Genomic DNA, 22,766 nt, shown 5'->3' with positions numbered 1-22,766 from the left:
ATTCCTTCTGAATATGAGTATGCAAAGTCCCAGCATCAGTTAAAGTGTCAGCAGTGTCTGCAACAGCATTGGAGAACCATCCATCCTGTACCTGCATTCCGCAAAGTAAATATAGTGCATGATTTATTATGTCTGATTCCCAATTCTTTCTCCCTCACTTCAGAGCCACTGTGCCTGACTCTGCATGCCTAGATTAATTCTAAATTTCTAACAGTCATGCTTCATTCTAAAGGTTGATGGGAGAATTTCTGTATTTAGGGCAGAAACGTGAGGTTCAGGACTGTATGGTAAATCTACATTTTATCACAGTCTTAAGCTATGCTGTCTATTACCAGTCACAGTAGTTTTTAAAAAGAGGCAAAACAGAAACCCTGCAATCTCTTAATTTTAGACAACAGCAATTAAAAAATCTATGTTTTAAAGTGCGGTTTGTTTCTTCTTTTGGTCAGACCTTTACTTGTGATCATAGATCAAGAATATCTCAATAATACTGTAACATAATTAATGTTGACCTAGGAAATTCCTTTCCTTATTAGCCCTTCACAAAGTAAATACATTTATATATTATATACTAATAAAAGATCAATTCACTACTAAATTTGGAAGTATTGAGTCCTTTCTGACTTCTCTAAGCGGCAAAGAAGAGCACATCAGGTGAATGTGTGATAATACTAAGTTACTATTTCTTAATTTTTTTTATACTTGAATTTTAGAAATTGAACACATATAGCTGGACCTCTGCATTTCAATTTGAATTATATTACAGTAAAAATAAGTGGCACTGTAGAAGTAACAGTCTTCCTCTGTTTTCTCCTGACTTTGCCTGAGTGTAATACCTGACAAGTGATTAAATGCAAATAAAATACTCTTTTATAAAAAAATGCATTTTACTGTGTGCTCTTTTATCTTTTTGATGGATAACAAGTTAATACAATTGTGTAATTCAAAGCTTTCTTGCTAGCACAATCAAAGCATCAACTACTCAACAGACTTTTTCACTGAAATTATACTATTCTAAAGGCATTATTGAGGCTTGGGGTTGGTTTTTTTTGTAATTAATATTCACAGAAATTGAAAATATTTCCTCCTGGAAAAGCATACCAAAATATCACCATCTAATAATAAAAGCAAGGAGTACTTGTTGTTTGCTTGTGGCATGGATCCTGTTATCCATTTATCTCTGATGTGTCTGATTTTGATTCTGCTGGGGACTGATGACATAAACCAAGCACAGATTCTTTCACAAAAGGATTGGGGAGAAATACTCTTCAAGTCACTAAGGATAGTATTCATCTCACTTAACTTCAGACATCTACATCCAAGTTAATCACTGTATACTCCCTTTATAGTCAGTGGAGAGAAATAAGCAGTTTTAGGATGCAATTCATCTGCCCTATTCCAAATGGCTGCTTTAAAATAGAATTAATCACCCTTTCAGACCATCTTCTTTTCACCATTGACTATACAGGCAGTCCACACTGACTAGGTCACATATAAATGTCTGACTTGTAGACATTTATGTTTGATGACATAAATCTTCCCACCATGGAGAGCTATGGTACACAAACTGAAGAAAACAGAGGTAAAACGGCCCTGTACATCTGCAGTAATAGTAAGTTTGGCTTTATTTCTCAGTCTGCTTTTCTGGAAATTGATGTTCTGACTCAATGTGAGTATCTGTAGTATGTTACTGTGATGGCTCCACACCAGCTAATGTCATATATGCATTTTAGTTCTGCTGCACATAAGTTTATAATTTCCACCTGTAATTTCTCAGGTGGAAACCCCAGATGAAAATCAAGGAGGGTTTTGGTAACAATGCCCCACCCCCACCCCAAAATGAATGCCCTGCCAACACTGGCAGGTGCTGGGACAATCTGTCTGGCCATTCTAGTAAAGAAATTGAGATGGGAGAGTACTCAGTTTAGTGAGGACCTGAAGATTGCTGTGTTTCCCCCACTTGTCAGCTCTGATCTGACCAGGCGCTGGGAAACTGCTAGAACTTTAGGGCAACAGTGTGCTGACAAGGCTATAAAAGCAAATCAAAGCTAATAGATTGCTCCTCTTGTTTTGAAATACAATCACATGCATCCATGAGTCTGATTTTGCATAAAAAGATGAAGGAGCTGTGTTTCTTAATTAAGTGGAAGGAAAAAAAAAAGGAATTAGCCAATATCATTTGCATGAACAACATTCTCTACATAACCATTTCAGTTGAAGTCCATTAATTATTGGTTGAGTGAGTCATAGATTGCTGTCACCTTTTGCATACAAACAAAGAATTTAATGTTTTTCAATAAAAAGCTTGGTTTTGCACTATACAGCATCAGGACTTAGATGAGAAAAGTGGAGAGAGAAAGGGACTTCTAAATTGCAGGGTGCATGTACTTTTGTTAGCAAAGGTTCTGCTCAAGTGCCCTACATGCCACTGAACCTGTATAATACACAAGCAACAAACACTGGCAAAAAACTCAAATCCTGGATGAGCTGAATGGATGCCTTCTGTAGGCATCTGTATGTGCTGCTATACAGAATAAGATGCACCATGGTACCCTCTGTCATTCTCCCCTGCTATTTGCCTAGATCAGGTTGTCATGGAATGTACCATAACTTCTATTTTTTTGGTGCAAATTTAGTTTTTCTCCCTCCTCGAAACCTGTACATGACTAAATGTACAGATTACAAGGAAAATAAACATATGCCAAAGCACTCAGAGATAGGGCTTATTCTTATCCTACTGATCCATTACAGAGTCTACAGATTCCAGTTACATGAAATGAATGTTCTAATTAGGTGAGATGAATCCAAATTTTATAGGTTGCAATTGCAGTTAGAGGAGGTGTCTCTGTTTCCAAATACTTCTGATGGGGGCTAAAGACCCATCTTTTCTCTTTGTAGGAAAGGAACACTAAGTCTTGAACCCAGCAACGTGCACCACAAAAGTTCCACAGGTTCACAGTGTCATTCAGAGGGATGCTGGTGTCAACAGTGGTCAGATCATAGAGAGAGTTCCTGTCCCATAGACTCTTAGACCATGACATGTTTTGATAAGAAAGAATTTTGCTATGAGTCCATTTTATGTTACCAATGCTTTGACTGCATGGAACTTTTGTAAATTTTCTCCTTCATCTTACTGACTATAAAAAATATACTTCTTTTAGAAATGTGACACCTGGGCAGTAATACGCTTAGGAGCATGGCAGATTTGGAGGGAAGGCATCAAGTCTTCCATAATGTTCAGATTGGGAGAATCACAAATAAGATAGAAAATTTGATTTAGTACCTCGCTTTCTTTCTTTTTTTTTTTTTTTTTTTTTGGAGCAGATTGTCAGGAAGGGTTAGAGTCATTACATAGTCTATTACATACATAATCCATTCTTTTCATAGAAGGATTTAATGGTAGGCTGGAAAATCTTCACACAATGGTGTTCTAAGGCTGTGTAATTACAGAGTTACCCAAGGGGCCAGAATAGCTCCACTTTACCCCAAGAAAGTCATAAAAATACTTTAAAAAAATAACTCAAAAACATCTAATTGTTAAAGTCTCAGAGACCTAAGTGGATTCATAGGTGAATCTATTTTATCCAGCATCATGAAAATAAATATTACTTATATCATTATGTTTTCATTAAGGCACACAATTAAGTTAGGCACAGAAATGAGCCAGATTCTTGATCTCACTCTTTTTGCTGCTTTAGTATCATAAATGGGCTATAAAGTCAATTTAACAAAGCAGATGAAGATTCTCTTGAGGAGAGGGAATATGAAATGGAAATATGCCATTTCTTTTGCAATCCTGATTGGATTATAGCAGCATAGTTCAGAATGCTGCTGTGTTACAGTGAGCTCTTAGAGCATAATAGTCCTTTGGAATTAGACTCACAAAATTAGGTCTGGAATCAGCCCCAGGACTGCTATACAATAATAGGTCCTTTATGTCTTACCACCTGAGTCCAGTATGTATGGGCACAGCTGAGAAGCTGAACCAATGTATTTAACTACTATTTACACCACAGCATAATAGAAAAGCCAACAGTCACCATGATATGATAATCAGGCACTCCTTGGTTATGTCTGAGCCGTGTGTAGGCATCCAGTTTGGCTGCACATCTCCCAGTAACCTACAGATAAAATACTCACTTGGGAGATACACGTATTTCCATTGCCAGGTTGTTTTGCTCATTGCTTTTATTCCTCCACCAAGGCAGCCTTTACTGGTCTGAGTTACTATGAAGAGTAATTTATTCTGCATCTGACTCAATCAGGCTTTTGATCTTTGTCTGACTGCAAGTATACAAGATGTGGGCAATTACAAGGTTGCGTAGAAATTTGCATTTGGGGAAAGAAATGCAGATTGTAACTGTTTCTAACGTTTTCAGCAGCTTATGTGACAAGCCCCTCAGGAAACAGTGTTTTGGATGCTAACTCTCTTGTTACCATATTAATTGCCTTTGTCATGACAGTTTTGGCATCTGAAAATGGCTGGGAACATGCTGAGCTCCTCAAGAGACCAATCAAGGGCAGGGGAAATTGGTTTATTGGTTCCCAAAGCAGCCTGCAATAAAGGTGCTGCTATTCAAGCATAGTTTTGAGTCTCCTAGCTTGAATGAGGAGCCAAAGACACTTCAGGCTAAAGAAAACAGAGCTTTCATTTAGAACGGTGAAGAGGAAACTGAGAAGTTTATTTCTCTGCCAGCATGACTTCTGCAGTTAGCTTTTGTGTGCAAATCTGTGTGCCACAGTACAGAGGGTGAGACCAGGAATCAAGTTTGCTGGAATACACTGAGGTCACAGGCTTCCCAGAGGGGATCCTAAGCACATTTAGTTTTAAATTAACTTAAACTAAGCTTGCTGAAGCACATGCCTTCCATCAAAATTTTCCCTGTGATCAAAGGATATGCTGTAACAGGGACAGGCTGGGGGATACCAGGGGATAAATAATTATGAATGTTATTTAAAGTGATGCTGGATGTCTAATATAAGAACTAAGAGATGTTAATTTCTGGCTAATTTTTCTTTCTTTGAGAAGACTTGCAAGCAGCTGTTATGCTGTAGGTGAGAGATTGTAGCTGGTAAAGGGATGGGTCAGGGTAGCAGGTAGTAGGGCAGCAATAAGACAGAAAAAGACGAAAAAGAGCATAAGGAGAGGAAGATCACATGCACATTAAAAGCCAAAGGAGTTGCCATAAGGAAAAGAAAGGGGGTAAAAGCCCATAATTTCATTGATTACTGCAGTTTATGCCTAGAGAACTCAGATTCAGTAAAAAATCTGTGATGCAGCAGAATTATGTCTATAATGTTAAATAAGGGAAGAGAATCCTTTTCAGCATGTACAGAAAATACAGAGAAATTGTGCAGCCTGACCCTATTGACTTTCTCATGTCTCAAACAGAAGACATATTTTGCTGAGATGTACAAAATAATTTTTTGATACTTAAAATTACTAGTGAAATGTTAATGTTGTAGGACCAGAATAGTAAGCTTATTATATACAGTTTTATGGAAGGGAAAAAAAAAAAAAAAAGAAAAAAGAAAAAAAGAAAGAGAGAGACAAAAAAGGAGCTCAAAAAGACAACCTTGATTATGAGTTTGGTGAAGGCAGAAAGAAGGGGAAGAATCATAAATAAGTGATCTTGTTTGATTTTCCTCTTTCTTTTTCTGATTTTTCTGTTACATAACTGCAAGCAATTCTTTTTCCTTAGGCACAGCTGGTTTCCATTTTTCAATTTTTTTTTCCCAATTTCCATATTTGTCCTATTTCAATCCTACAGGTTGGGAAAAGTCTATTGAGAAGGCCATGTCCCTGTCCCCTTGCATTGCACCAGCCACCTCAGCAGGCTCTGCTGTGAGAATCTCTATCCCTTGTAACAGTGGCTTGCTTATCTCCCCATGCAGAACCCACTCATGATATAGCTCATGCACCTTTACATATGCATACCAGAGGTCACAGAATACATCTTTCATGCCTTGAAGCCCTTAACAGAAGCTTTAAGTGCTTCCATAATATGGACAAGTGTTAGAATAGAACAGAACTGTTCTGCAAAAAACATGATAGGGAGTACTTTGCCTCTAGAAAGATAATGCAATCTTTTAGTAAGCCACAAAATGGTAACTTTTACAGTAGAACTTAGCCCTATCAATAAAACAGAAGGAATGAAGCAAGGACTTATGCAAGACACTTCGTCTTCCCTTCTTCCCTTTATTAAAATGATGTATTTTTTCAGCAAAATAGAAGCCGTGAGTCAGGGAGAGACATCAGGATCAGTAGGATATAAATGAGAGCACCAGGACATCATGACAGATTTTGAATGGCATTACATCTATTATTCATTACTTACTCACATTCAAGTATATAGTTAAGGAAAGAGATTTGACAGGCAAGACATGTACACAAATTGCCCATCAGATGATATTATCTACTGCTGAAGGAACATTTTCAAAGGCCCAAAATATGATAGAGAACATAATATCCCCTGCATGTGAAGCACATAATTGTCCAAAATGCATGCTCTGAACTTTAGAGACCTTTTTATCTTCAAATTTCAAGAAATCATGAGAACTCACAGAATGCCACCTGATTTTCTCAAATAGAAAATACTTCTTGAGAAAATATCCCAGCAGTGGAGTAACTTGCCTGAGGGCAATGTCCGAGGATTTGTCAGGAGAACAGTTAGGGTATAAACCTAATTCTAACTAGTCATAGAATACAATGTTACCAAGACACCACTGTTTCTGCAGCTTTTTTTGTTCAAAGGGATCTCAAATTACATCTTTCCTAGGTAGTTCAGCTGATAAATTTCATTGTATTTTCTAACACTACTAGCAGAACACATTTTCCTTCTTTTTTTTCCAGCCAAAAAGTAAATTAAACAAGATATTTTGCCTTGAACAGACATTCTAGGATAAATATAAAGTATCTGAAGTCCTTGTTGTTTGCTACAGCACACAAGAAAATAGTTTCTTACAGCTATAGAGAAACTATTAGGAGAAACAGTTCTTTGTCTTCTATGACTTGGCTCCTACTCTGGCTCAGTAAATATATAGTTTGCTTCTTCCTCTACTAAGAAAATTAGAAACAACTTCCAAATTTTTCACCTGTATTTCTTTTTTGCCTGTCAGAGAGATCATTGCTCAGATGGGACTAAGTCTTCTTCCTCTCTGGTTTCTAGTTTCATTGCTACACAACCTATGGGAATTTGTACATAATATATTACAACGGTAATAAGTACAGAGAAAAATATATTTATTTGTCTTTCCTTTTGGGGCTGACTCCACTACCTCCCTGCATTATTTAGGTGCACAGAACAATAATATCAAGCACAGAACAGCAATCTGTCTAGTACCCAACTACATTTTCATGGACTCCCAGTTAGTGATTTTTTTGTTTTATGTACATTTATCTTATATATTTCTATAACACAAATAACATTTTTTTGAGAAAACCAACAGTTATCAGAATCATCATTATCTTTTGATTTATCTTTTACATTTATTTAAATTATTTCCCTGTTACCATGAGGATAAGAGTAGATATGTTTTTTTACAAATTTAACCAGAAGAAATTACTCAATATTTAGTAGTCCAGTACATGCTGCACCTTGTACGACAGAACTGAATGCATGAATCCATACCCAGAATTCAGAAGGAAGGCTGACCAGTCTATGAAAGGATTTATGATGTGTCTAGGGAGAAAGATGGACTTAAGAAGTAAAGAAATTAGGTTATGCATGTTGAGATAGTGCCCAGTGTGTCACTTGGTGTAGCTCACTGCAGAACCACGCATTCAAGCCATACTGATGGAACTTGCTCAGGGATTTCTTGGGTAAGGTGAGTTAATTCCAGGAACTGGGAAAGGCATGAGAAACATTTTTTTTTGTACCATTTTTCAAATTCCCCTCTGGGTCACATCTCTTATCAGGGACAGTAACTTTATATTGCTTGATTTGCCTCCCTTTTTGTTATCATAATAAATATTCTAAGGGAATAACAAGAATATTTTGGCTTTAAATGTTACAAAGTTGGGAAATACCAAATATTCAGTGTCATATAATTAGGCCAAGCACAAGAAATTTAAAAGCAGATTACAAACAAAACAAGGCTTTCAAGCTGAAATAAGCATTTTATTCCCATAAGATCTAGTTTTTAATCACATTCATAATCTTCTGTGCACTTATTTTAACAACTATATAAAAATCAACAGAGAACAATATTTAGAAATAATCAATCACTATTTTGCATTTTCACGTACTTAAAAATGTTTTAGGAAGACGTATGCAAGCCAAACGAAAATAAATACTATTTTGAAAATCATGAGTCTGTATTTTTCCACAAGATGTAACATTTTGCTGTCCTGCTCTGGGCCAGACTTGATGAACATGACAATTCCTTCCAGCCCAGTATATTCTCTGATTCTTTGATTCTATGATTCTAAGTTGCTATCATTGGCTGAGCTAACTCAGACACTGCTATATATATTTATTTATATTTGTATCTAAACAGCCACATTTTTAAACTAATTTTACTGCTATTAAATCTTTGTACAGGTTTAGTTCTTTAATGCTTACTAATCTTTTACACCATTTTGAAAATTAACCTGAGCAAAAAAACACTGAAAAAAAAAATTTCGTACTACCCATAAATTCCACATTGTTATCATGATTTAGAGTTCTGTTGGGATACAGAGTTTCTGCAGAGTTGAAACTTTTGTTTAAAAATATCATACAAGAGGCTGAGGCTGTTTTGTTAAGGGGCCACACTTCCAAGTATTTGTTAATGTAATATTGACTTGATATAGCTTAAAATAGCTGACAACAGTTGGTCTTAAGGAGATTCACTCTGAAGGTGAATTTTCTAGATATCCTTATAAGAGAAAAATTTGATTTTTCACAGCAAACACAAGACATTCTCCAAATACTGCTGTAATATGAATATCTAAAATTAAATATCTTTACGTCACCAGGGGCTTAACCCCCTTCATTTAAATATTGTCAGTTACACATGAATCAAGATTTATTCCACAGAAACTCATGTTCCAAAGTCTTCATATAGCAGCCTAGGAAATGCATCCATGGATTTCACCCACTGCACCTAATGTTACCTTTTCTGAAGCTGAGCGAGCAGCACCATATGTAGTCAGTGAAGGAAATAAGTAGTCACTCCCAGAGGAAATTTCATGCTATCCTGAAATAGCTGTCCAAAACTTGTAGGATGAATCATTCTCTCTCTCGCTCACTATTTCTCAGCTGAAGACTACAGCCTTAATGACTACCTTAGTCTTGATGCCTAACTTTTAGACAAGGAAAATTAGATGAGACGCTGCCTTCACCATGAAGCAGGAGAACATTTTTCTACGGGTTTCATAGAGAAATTGAGAGTCAGAGAGAGAGCAGTCTGTAAATGAAAATATTTTAGAAATGTAGTGTTTTTACACACCAAGACTAGTAGAAAGTCAGCATTATCTGGAGCATATAACTAAAACAGGAAGGATTTGTGGCATTTGCTAGGTTTTATAAGTGTTAGTGGAACTGCCTAAAGAAATTTCTCATGCCTTGTATAATCTACCACAGAATACAGTATGAATAATACTTGGCAAAATCTGCCACAGATTTTCATTAGCACCAGCTCAGAGTATATCTGAAGCACTACATTTATATTTAGAGAGTATACGTAAAAATTACAGCCCACCCTCCCTCTTGTCCTAAAATCACATGCAGTGCATGATTTTAAAAGTCTATAAAAAGGGTAAATCAGGCACTACTTATGCACTGTTTTCCAATTAGACTGGAGGAGGTCAGAAAGATTAAAAGGCATTGTAGAAGCAGCTTCAGATGTGCCATCCATTCTGTGTGTCTGTTGAAGAAAACAATGTGCTGTATCCAAGAGCACTTTGTCCCAAAGTGACTAATGCTGCTGCTGCAGTGTATTTGGAGGAGAGCATGTTAGGCATAAAGAATCAGGATCCTCAGCAAGAAGCACAGCAGAAATCAGAGAAGTATATTCTAACCAGAGAGAAGAGACAGGGAAGATTAATAGGATAAAATAAGTGAGTTCTTCACTTTTGTCTCAGGAAAAGAGATAGGCATATAACAGGTATGCAGTCTGCTAGGGGTTTACTCTGTTCATAAAATAAACTTAAAATGGGAACTGTGATGATGAACTACCTTCTCTTCTGATGCAAAAAAAACATGGCATGAAAACCCCAGGAATTAAGGCAAATATTTCTAAGTTCTGAAGTTCCTTTTTTGTGTTCCACTATCTCTTTGATTTGCTGCATTTTACCGGGAATTGCAACACAGCAGTAGCAGCAGCAGTTAACTCAAAGGAAAAGGTTTCACAGAAGTAGAGAATCACAGATTAGAGAAAGAAGGGTTGGCACAGACCTCTGGAGGTCATCTAGTCCAACACCCCCTTCCTAGCAGGACTGTTGCTGTAAGAGCCAAGTAGGTCATTGTTTGACTAGACTGGCCAAGTTTGGCATAACCACAAGGACAGTGACAGCACAGTTTCACTGAGCAATCTTTCCTTGTGCTCCCCAACTCTTCCTAGAGTGACTTTTCCAAACTTTCTGTCTGACCCTCCCAAGCCATGACTCATGTCTCTTGTCTTTCCATCATCAAGATCCACCCCACATCTTGCTCCTCTTTCTGCCACTCTCCAGCATGAGCTATCTTTACAAGGGCTCCATGTAATCCCCTAGTGTTCCATCTGCACTAAGACTCAATAATCCTGTCACCTGTGCAGCTGCTGTTGGCTTAAATAGAGACATCAGACTACTCCTGAATTATTTAGGAGATACAACAACAGAAAATTAATTTTCACAGTTCACAGCTGTTAACTCAAGAGAAACTGATTTTGTGACCTAATCTGTTTTGGAGGGCAGGTACCATGACTGCGTAAGAGCAGACAAACCCTAGACTTCCTCATGACACCTTATAGGCAAGAGTGTACACAAAATCCTTCGTCTGTTGTGCCTTTAAAATATACTGCTGGCTCCTTTCAGCACAAGCATGGCTTTACCCTGTGGGCTTTTGTTTTATTGCTCATTTGTTTCCATCTCAGTCTCCTCATTTGTTTTCCTGGCTGTAGATCTTATCCTTCTCATTTGTCTAAGCAAAATTGTCCTTGTCTGTTTTCTTTCCTCACCCCCCACGTACTCCAATGAATTCCATTTACCACTTCTCTATCCCTTTGGTCACTTTGCACCATGGCATCTGTGCAATATTGCAGTATTCATTAATAACTTCCCTGACTATTTTCACAATAGAAGAAGACGGTTAAAGAGTCTTTGAGGAGCAGTTTAGAAAAACACCTGTCTGCATTTTGATAAAATAATGAACAGATTTTCCTTGACTTAGGCAATAAACAATAGTTAATAAAAATTAAATGGAAGCAAGTGTCAGCAGTCACAAGTTGCTCTGAAATGTGTTTGTCTTTATATTGTAGTGAATTCTAGCATATCTTTTATTAATGATGTTCAGTGTGTTTGTTAAACTGGTGACATAACAGTCCATGCAGTTATCCTCACTGAATCTTGAAAATATTAGGTACTAATTGTAATACCTAAATCAGAATCATAGCCCTGTTAAGCTATACAAATAAACCTTTTGGAGGTAAAAATGACAGATGTATTATATCGCTGTCCCTTCTGTTAAATATTTTTCCCTCTGCAAGGTTTTTTGCACACTGTCGAGAAATGAAATAACCACACAGATATCTCCTGAGAAGTCTGCTAAATCAGATTTTCATAGCAGATCCACTAACTCAGATGTAAGGTTAATGCCCAGTCCTGACAATAGATCCAATAAAAAACCTGTGTGTCAGGAATTAGTGAGTTTGCATGTTCCCAAATAAATGCTTCACAGAAGTCTTCTGTTAGACTACCATAGACAAAGAGGTGGCCTTTGCAGCTGGTGAAGGTTACACTTGGAAACCTCCTGATCTTTTGTCACACTTGTACTCATGCATGAAGGAGTATGGCACACTGAATGTGTAACCTGGCTGGTTTTCAGCCTCATCAGAGACATTTACTTATATTTTCTTTACTTTCCCCTTCCTTTATTCATTCCAGCTCTTCACTTCATGAATTTTACACATGAGAAATATAGGCAAAAGAATGCATTCATTGCCACTAATTCCCTGACTTGGGCATTTAGAGGACCAGAAAAATCCGACATACAGTAGCGGAAACTTGTCTAGATCTGTGCCTTTGAATCACCCAAGCAGAAGTGACAAGCTGCCTCTTTTCTCAGGGTGGTGTTATATCCATAACAGACTGACATCTGACTGTCGCAGATGTCCTGTGGTCTCAGAATGAATTCAAGAATCCAGAATACAAGAAACAGAAACCTCCCTTGATTAAAGGCTATAATCTGCCTACTTTTTCTTATGGTTTGCTTTTTCCCATCTGGAGAAGACCCTTATTACCCATTGAGACTTGTGTCCCTGCGACTGTTTTCTTTCTGTGAAATGCTCAGTAGCAATATAGCCTGCACTCTCCTGCTCAAGAGCCTTTTCAGCTCTTGCAATGTTGATCTAAACCAATAGAATAGGTTATATTATCCACTTATATATTTTTGAGCCTGGGCAGGTAGGATCCTAGCCTTACTTTTAAGTTTCCACCATGAAGTGAAGCTGATACCTTTCAGATGCCTTTTACTTGCTGTCTGATTTACCTCCATGCAATGGGCACAAAGTCTCTCTTTCCTAAATGAAGTCAAGACAAACAGGAACTGACAGCTTCCTTGCTCACAATTTCTGCGCTGAACTTTCTGACATGGCCAAGATTCCTCTCAGAGGAACACACTGCATGCTGCTTTCCATATGTATTTCTGTCTCAGCCACAGAGCAATCCAATCAGAACCTGTATCTATGAATCTGCAGGGAAAGCTTTTGGTTTGTCAGGCCCTTCTTTGCATTGGGTCATGTTTACATTGTTCTAACTATATTGTTCCAAAAAGAAATGTAAGCACTGCTTTCATTTAGAGCTTGTCTTTATGTAGAAAGACAGACAAATAATTACTCAGTAATAATCCAGAAATGTATGACTGGCATATAAATGCTTTCTTAATTCAGATCTAAGGAAGTCTTATGCAATAAATAAAAGAAAAAAAGATAATCTTTAGAGTGTGTTCCCAGTAAGCTGCCGCAGAATGCCTATTCTAGTATGCATTAATATTTTTTCTAGTGTGTTATGGATTATGCATATAGAGGTAGACACATCCCACATTACTTCACATAATAGTTGTCTTATTTGGTAAAACTGTTGAAACTAGGCAAAATACCTTTAATAAGTGATTCACATTTTAGAAGACAATATTCTTTTCAGATTTGCATAAAAAGACCAGGAGCTATTGCTGATAACCACTTGAACAAGAGCCAAAACTTGTGCCCATGAAGCAGGGATGTTCTGGGCTGCATTTGGAGGAACATTTCCAGCAGGTTGAAGTAGGTGATCTTTGCTCTCTCCTCAGCGCTGGTGAGGTCACACATGGGGTTCTGTGTCCAGTTCTGTACTCCTTGGTAAAAGAGAGACACAGACATACTGGAAAGAGTCCAGCAAATGGCCACAAATATCATGAAACTACTTGAGCCACTACCCTGTGAGAAAAGTCTGGGAGAGCTGGAATGGCTTAGCCTGGTGAAGAGAAGACTTGAGTGACCTTTCTAATGTATATAAACCCATGAGGAAAGGGTACAATGACAGACACAGGCTCTTTTCAGTGGTGCTCAGTAACAGGACCAGGGGCAATGGGTACAGATTGAAATATGAAAGGAGCCATATGAACATCATATAAATATCATTCTTCTTTTTCCTTTCTTGGAGATATTCAAAATTGTCTCAACATAGTCCCAGGCAACCTGCTCTAGCAGAGCTTGAGCAGGGATATCGGACCAAGTGACCACAAGTGATCCCTTTTGACTCCAACCATTCTCTCACTGCAATTCTCTTCCTAAAAGTGGCACATAATGATAATGATACACCAATCTGAAAATAATAAGTCTTTTGTAAATTTGACTCTTTGGTTTTCAAAATTTTTATTGCAATATTAAAAATATGATCTATTAGCATTGTATTCCTCTAGATGTCTTTGTATCTTCATTAATATCCATAACTCTGTATATGAGAAATAACAAAAAGCAGCAAATACTTAAAAGATATGTTCAAGTGTATTATATGTGACAAATATTCTATAAAACACAAAAATCTCTATACATCCAGTGGCTGACAAGCAAAAATCAAAATACACTTACAGTTCAAAACAGAACAATCATCATTTAACCAGAAAAATATGAGTATACATCAGTGGTCCTAATTTAAAAATACTCATCATAATATTTGTCATTTCAGATAAACTAACACAGAGGAAGCAACTGACAGCACCTAAGAGAGAAAAATATGAATGGTAGGAAACAGTAACATCTGATGAAAAATTACTGAGCTGTGTTTTTAATATTCTGATGAAGAGATAGGAGAAAACACATTTTAGGTTTGTTTTCTTTTTTTTAAGACAAGCAATGATTACAGATGAAAGTGATTTTATATTTCATTTAAACTGTGAAAAGACTTACCTTTTGTGTATGTATGTAGGTGTGCATATATATATATATACATATATATATACATGTACAAACCCTTAACATGCTTACCACCATGAAATTATAGCCCTGATAAAGAACTTCAATAACCACACTAAAGAAGTAAAATGGTGATAATTTATGCTTTGAACAAGGGCAGAGTAGCTTGTCATTAAAAATAATATGATTTTTACATGGTGGAAACTCAATTGGAGTGAATGTGAGAATCACCATGACAGTGAGGCCTCAGCTACACCATAGTAACTATTGCAAAGCCCAACAGCAGCAGTTTAGAGACAGTCTTCTGTTTCTCAGATGGGTAGATATAAAATGAAAACAACCTTTAAAAATAAACAAAGTAATCTGTAGTGTGACTACAATACATTTCCATCCAAGAATAAAGGATTTATTTAATGACAAGTTTGTTCTTTTTTTCTTTTTGTCCTAAAATGCTACTTTTAGAAATAAAATCATGTGTAAAAATAATTTCTATCGTCAGTAAGACGATAGAAAAACATATCTCAAAACTGCAACTACTGAAAATGACCTACAATCACTTTACAGGAATAACTGTCTTTCTTTCACTCTTTTTCTTTTGAATATCCCTGATTCAGAGGAACTTAACCAAGATCAGCTCAGAAGGACTAAGTGTTCCCTAAGAACCTTTAGATTTATTTGATACAGCCCCTTTTCAAATTCCACAGCATAAATCTAAAATAATTTAGTCACCACAGGATAAATGCTTTTGATGATAAGCTTTCATCAGGAAATATCTAGAGAGAATGAAATTAACTCTTTTTTATTGTGCCTATGGACTTAATGAACATGCATTGACTGACGGTTGGGCTTCCCCCTCCCCATTTCCATGAATAGTTTCTCTCATTCAGTTTTTCATCATAAATGATGATGAAACATTCCCTAGGGGCCTCAGTTCCTCCTACCTAAATCTGAGGGCTTTGCAGACATGCTGTTTATGAAAGTGACAGTCTAAACTTTCTTTGCTTTCAAATGATGAGAGACAAATGTCTCCAAAGAGATTTTCAATCTACATTAACACTTGGAAGGGCCTCCCCATCTCCTATGTAGAATTTGAATCAGCTGCAATCCTATTTGGATGTCTGATGTAAGATCTTCAAATTAGGTTGAATGTATTCAGGCCTAAGTTCCTGAAGTTTCTTTCTCCCAATTTTTTCCTTAAACATTTACCTAATGTTTACATTTTTATTATTTCCTTACCTAAAGAAAACTGAAGTTCTGATGATATATTCACTCATTTAGTCTCTTACAGACACAGACAGTATGCCCAGCTCTGCACGTTTATAGGGTTTATGCTTAAGCAATATTTATATAACAGAAACCATGCCTGCTTCAGTGCACTATCAACAGTGAATAAATACTAATCTGGCCAACACTCTCAGCCAGCTAAGCAGAGATACATAGTAAATGTTTTAAGTATTATGGGATTAATGATCTTGGACTGAAACCTAGACACAAATAGCTTTATATAATACCAACCTGCATTACAGACTGACTACAGAGAGTAGTAAGAGTAAGGAAAGCTTATGAATTACTGTGAATTTAAAATTAGTAGGTGCTGAGAAAAAACATCTAGGGTATATATAATACTGCAGTGCAGAGCATTACTTTGAAACTATGAGAAATTTTAGAAGGAAAATATTAAAAAAAAACAAAGAAAAAATTGCAATCATTATGTGCTTTGGACTAATGAAAATATTAATATTGCTAAAAAATATTTTCCTTTATTTTGAAGATCCTGTATTTGACCATTAATTACTAAATTATAAGCTAATAGAAATAACAGAAGAGAGATCAAAAATAAGTTCACTGAGTTTTGAGAACTACATCTTAGAAGTCCTATGTGGAATTAACTTCTGTTTGTTGGGGTTTTATGCTATTACCATAGTGTCTGATTTCTGCCCATATAAAATCAATAACAATAAAAAAATTATTATGAAGTTCAAAGATTAAAGAGGAAAAAATGAATAAAATTTTGCCTAGCTTCTTTGGCAGTTTGTTTTGTTTTGTTTTGTTTTTTGTTTTGTTTTGTTTTGTTTTGTTTTGTTTTATGGCAAGAATTTCTCACAAACTTCTTTTATTCCTAATTAGGTATTTCAGTGTCAGTAATATGAACATCATTCTTCTATCCATGCTGTCCTGCAATGTGCTGTGCAGAGTTTTAAAGATGAAAATAAACTGATTTCATTAAAAAAAAATCTAGGGGCATAAAATGATACTGGAGAGAAAGAGAAGAAGAAGTTCTACTTAAATTGAATGTACCGTGTCAGCTACAGAACTTGTACCTGCTATATAAAGTAATCACTGGGCAAATCCCTCTAAAGCCATTATTCTCTTTTGTTTATGTTGTATTTCCATCTTTGAATCCTCTATTTAAAGAGACTGTATATCTGCAAAGTACTGTTTTGAAAGTAGTGGACCATCCCATAAGCACAAATTAAAGCTTTGAGGTTACAGAAAGATCCTCTTGAACCCTCCTCTCCTGCTGCACTCCTACCATGCAATTGCATGTGAGTCATATACAGAATTCATCTCATCCAACTTCCATCATATAATGTCAAGAGGATTAGCACCTCTCCTGATGCAAGAGAGAGAAACAGGCACCTTCAGAAAGGGATTCATCCTCTTGTAAAACAGATGTTCATGTCAAGAGATATATCTAACCCCAAAAATTTGTGGAAGAATTGATAATAAAAGGCATCTACACAAATAACTTAATCTACATGGGGAGGTCATTTGTGAGATAAAGCTCACCTATCTAGAAAGATGTTTGGGTACTGAAATATGAGATTTCTTGTTTTCTTTGAGATTTAGGCAATTAGTTTGCCTAAAAACTCTCATCTGAATTGTTAGATACCTTATTGATTTGTCTTGTCACGACCTTTACATCATCATCTTTCTGAAATGCAGAATGAAAATAGTAGCACTTGCTCCCCCCCAAAGGGATCTCTGTTGAGAAGATAAGCACATTGTTTGTGAGGAGATCAATCTCCATGGCAATGGGGACCACATAGGTATAAAGACTTTCTGTTTTATGCTTGAAAACTACATCACACTTTCTGAAAACTAAAATAACAATAACAATAACAATAACTCTCCTAGTCCTTTCTTAGAAGTAATTTTTGTAGTATAAATATGGGATCACTAATATTATCACAATTTAGTGGTATTAGTACGATAAACAAATGCTAAACATTGCTTTAGTGTATAAATGCAGAACCAAGGGCTTTTGTTATACGGCATGTAAAGGTATATCATACATAAAAACAAGGGGAAAAAGGTGGATGGAACAAAACTGGAGTAGTTTTAAAATCCTGAACAGTTTGAGACAGGTACATCAGTAACAATGTCATTAGAGTTTTCAGAATGCACCACAAGCCTGCAAAGTTTATAGTTTCACCACATGTTGCAGAGTTTATTATTTCAGGAGTGAAATCTACAAACATAAGGAAATTGAATTGAATATACGAGGCTGGATATGTACCTTGAGGGCATTTCAAATATTCACACACTGAGAAACAGTAGAGAAGGACTATAAGGATAAACAAAATGTAGCATATAGAAGTAAGCACCAGAAAACAGAAGACAACAAGACAGGAGGAGATAAAACTGATAAAATAACAGAAGATTTTGTGGGTTTCTTTATGTCTCCTTTGCATGTTTTTTCATTATTTTGGTCGATTTTAGTAGCATGCATTTTTTTTTTTTAACCAGAGAGATCAAATAAGCAACTATATAAGAGACTATATGATATTAAAATATCTCAGCAGGCCACAACTATAAATTCCTCTGCTGACCCCAGAGGAATATTTTCTACCCCAGCCTACTTCAGTACATAAGATTTCCTTAAAAAGAGATTTAGCAAAGTATATAGCTTTGGGAGTTAAAATAATTGAATGGAAATACCTAGAAGCTTTACCGCTACCTTTACTGGCTCAGCCATCACAGTGTCCCAGTCCTGCTCAGATAACTATTCCTAGGGTCCCTCTTTGACAGAGCTTGGTGCCAGGCGCACCAGAACCCCCCGAGGTAGCTAATCTCTGAGTAAAACTGTATACCATCCCTCAACAATGAATGCTGCCTTGTATAATAAAATATGACCTGATGGCTTTTTTATGCCAAAGGATTATTTACGTTGTGGCAAGTCATCTTCAGTTTAGAAAATCCCAGATTTATAAACTGGGAATTAAAAAAAGCTAGGAGTCTGAATTGGGTAACATCTTGTTGCTTGTGTTGCTTGTGTTGTGTCTAGATCAAAAGTTCCATTTGTTCAGGTGAAATGAAACCTCAGTTAACCAAGGCTAGGGCTAGTAAGGAGTTTCTTTGATTTTCTTTTTGATTTTCCTAAGAGAAAGGAATTGGTCAAAACTAATATAATGCCTAGTGTCATTGGTCAAAATTCCACCCTCATACCACTGCCTGTATATTAATCATGGCTAAATTTTACCATAAAGATGATTCCTAATCACTAACAGCTGCTAATCCGTGTGTTCTCCTGGTCTTGGAGGGTAACAGTGCTATGCAAGTGGAAATCAGGTGGGAGGTTGAGTATCTTTTTCCCTGTTAAAATGTAACCAGAAGTTTACTGAGGTTTCTGTTCACTTCAAGAAAACAACTTGCTCTGTTGTTAGTGAGGCAACGTCATCCCAGTAAGGCCTTGCTTGCGCTGCAAATTTACAATTTATTAAGAGTAGCTAATAGCTATGTTATAAAGAGGGGAGCCATGGTAATCTGGAGGGCCAGTGGCTCTCAGCATACAGTGCCTGAAGCTTGTTCAATCTGGTTTTGAGCCAGAGGAGGGATAAGAAAAGTTTCTGTTTTCTCAGGAGTGGCATGTCCTGGGATTTATGGTTGTCTATAAGCTCTGTGTTTCCAATAAGTAATAAAACTGCTTCAGGCTGCATTGCAGAGCTGGTGAATGTGGGTCACATTCTACCTACAAGTAATAATTTGTCCACCCTACAAGTTAAATATTTATTTTGGAAAAGTCGGTTTCTTACGACTTTAGTTTCCAAGGGCTCTTTTGATGGTATTAAAGCCATAAGCAGAACTAAATATCTGCAGAATTATAGCAAGTTCCTCTATAACATTTCAGTTGAATCTTATTCTTCCCTCAATAGATTAAAAGGTCTTTCATCTCTGCAGTTTTAAGTAGTATTTTCCACAGTAGCAGGGGGACACCACATCTCTGCTAGTCAGTTTGCTGACTGTTTTAATACTTTATAATTTTGTAGTGCTTTCCCCTAAGGCTCTCCAAGGGTAAGGCACTAGCCCTGTTCCAATGCCTGATATTAGTTGGCCAAGACAATGTGTTTATTCTTGACTTTTTCCTTTTTCTACTCAGTTCATTGAAGATAAACGGAGACTGTGCTGGAAGTGTCAAGGGACTTTGGGTTTTTAAGACAAGATATTTTTTGCAATTTTATTTAGGAACTTCTTCTAGTATTAAGAACTAAGTCTCTTCAAAAAGGACAGTAATGAAAGATAAAAGACTAACTGTAGTCATGTTTTTTGCTGCCCTAACCACAGAGCCTGTTTCTTGTGGCTGAAAATGCCTAGGATGAACTTCCCTTTTCAATATGTGTCATGTAGACATATTGCACTTGTTTTACAATTGTATTGCTCAGGTTTGGCAATGCATAATTGAAGTTCATTAGAGACAGATATGCATAACATCAAGGTATCAAAAGACTGGATTATTTTGCTGCTTACCTGAAACTATATCATAGATACTGGCTTTTTTTATAGTATTATTCATCAAAGGAAAAAGAAACTGGAAAAAATATTAGCCCATTTATGGTCAGTTTTCTTGAATAAACTAAGACTCTAGTACTAAGGAAATGCTCATACCAAGTAATCAGTATTTAACATGATGAGGCAGAAAGGCATATTATTCTCATTCTTCCCTGGGTCTCAAACAGTACAACAATTCTTTGGAGTGACTTTTTTTTCACAGTGTAGCAATTTTGCTGGAGAGGAAAATAGAAAAATGCCATTTCTTTGTGCAGATTTTTCTAGGGGGCTCAATAAAAGCTATGTTAACTCTGGAACGGCATGGGTTCAAAAAGAACAGTGGTGTGTCCCGATGTATTCAACTGGAAGGTAATTACATGCTTGATAACATGCTAATGTGGTCCTATTTCATCAGCTTTGCATTAGTTTTGGCTGGGATAGAATGAATTTTCATCATAATAGCTAAATTTCGAATTTGTGCTGAAAACAGTGCTGAAAACACAGGCATGTTTTCATTACCTCTGAGCAGGGTTTGTGAAGACTTTTCTGCCTCTCAGCCCATGCCACCAGTGAGGAAGCTGGGAAGGCAGAAGGAGTTGTGAGGGGACACAGGTGGAACAGCTGGTCCCAACAGACCAAAGGGATATTTCATACCCTGTCTTGCTCAGCATATACACTGGGGGAGGTAGATTGGCAGAGTGTCCCCTGTGGCAGCTTTGTCTTAAAGAAATAAATATAGAAATGACTCAATGCCAGAAGCAGGGATCCAATGTAATCAACTGTATCTTTTAGTCACATGTGGAGGGATAAGGCACAATCACACCACAAAGGAATACAATTCTGTGAACTGTTCTCTGTATCATCTCTGTTTTTTCTCCATTCATTATGAGTCCTTGTTAGCAGGACTCCATGGTCCAGAACAATCTGTGTCCTCAAACTGCTTCCTCCTGCTTTGATCCTGTCAATAAATATGACTGTGAATGATCACTTAATGGAGATCCTTGCTCAATTCAGAAAATGTCATCTAAGTCTGTTTGCTCTAGGGGTCTGATTATTTTCTTAGATCTTGTTTCATCCTGCCTCAAGCACCACTTTTTATCTGCTTTGCAATGAATTTGATTCCCAGCTCAGTGAGCTTCTGCAACACCTGAGGATAGCTTTTGGTGTTTTTCATCATGGAGACACACTCCCCAGACTGTGTTATTATTCAGATCCTCAAGAAGGGCTGTTCTGCTGGTCTCAAGCCTTTGCTTGCTTGAAATTATTTTCTAAAGTCAACAGAGTGAGAAGCATGGGGCCGAAAGATTTTACAGAAATCCTGCAATAATTACCTGAGTCGATGCTGGCACTGCATCCTTAGAGCATCCTGAATAGGAAATCTACTAAAAGACCATTTATAAAACCAAAGAATTCCATGTAAGGCTTGTATGGCCTAGCAAAATAATAGATTTGCAGCGTATGCACCTCATCTTATACAACATGGGAAATAGGAATAAATCATGATAATGCCAGATACTATCCAAGCCAGATACTATCTAAGGAATTACTCATTAATACTATCAACAGAAATTTACCCTCAAGAATGAAATTTCCAGTGAACTGTAACAGTTTTAGTTGACAGTAAAGCTGGGTAAAAAGGATATTTTTTTTTGTCCTGGCAGTTGAAACATGCGCCACACCATATATATAATAATGATTAATTGCTTATTAGTTAAAGAATGTGACACAAGTGTCCAAAAGAGTTTAGTGTGTCATGCTCTTCTTGAAATCAAGTGCAGCACTAGTGACAAGATGATTAGCTCAATCCTGTGCATGTATCTATCTGTCCATCTTTATGTATTACTTAAATATTTTTGCAACTTGTATATATGAATTAGCCTTAGTTTCAGAAAATTTCCAGCCATGATTTCTGTTGATAGACTGATTCAATGCTCTCTGTGGTCATAATCTGCCCCAGAGTGATGAAAGTTTAGACAATTTGTTCTTAAATTATTATCTCAGTGAAGGAAAGTTTTTAGTGACAGTAATTGTGGTCTCTCTTTAGTCCTGGAGGTTTCTTTAAGTCACTTTTTTCACTGACTTAAACTCTGGATTTTAAAGGCCAAGCAGTGGGGGAATAAATAGAAAATCTTAGGCCGTTTCCTAAGGGATATGTATTATCATTATTGACCTGTGCTAGAAGAAGTAGCAGCTGGAGGTGAAGTTGCACACAGTGTTCCCTGGCATGCTTTCACTTCAATTACAAAGACACCTCTCCAGTTACCAGTGTTAGTATCTAGCAGAGCTTTGACTTTCATGTTTCTTTTTCAATACAGGTCAAACAATCAATGCAGAAATACTGTTCTTCCTCAAACACTTCAGCTCTGTAGGGCACCACTGTCACCACAATCATATCCTCTTTAATTTTCAAATCAGCTTTGGAT

The sequence above is a fragment of the Melospiza georgiana genome, chromosome 2 (assembly GCF_028018845.1).
Source record: "Melospiza georgiana isolate bMelGeo1 chromosome 2, bMelGeo1.pri, whole genome shotgun sequence".
NCBI classification, from domain to species: domain Eukaryota; kingdom Metazoa; phylum Chordata; class Aves; order Passeriformes; family Passerellidae; genus Melospiza; species Melospiza georgiana.
This window is presented reverse-complemented; position numbering follows the sequence as displayed.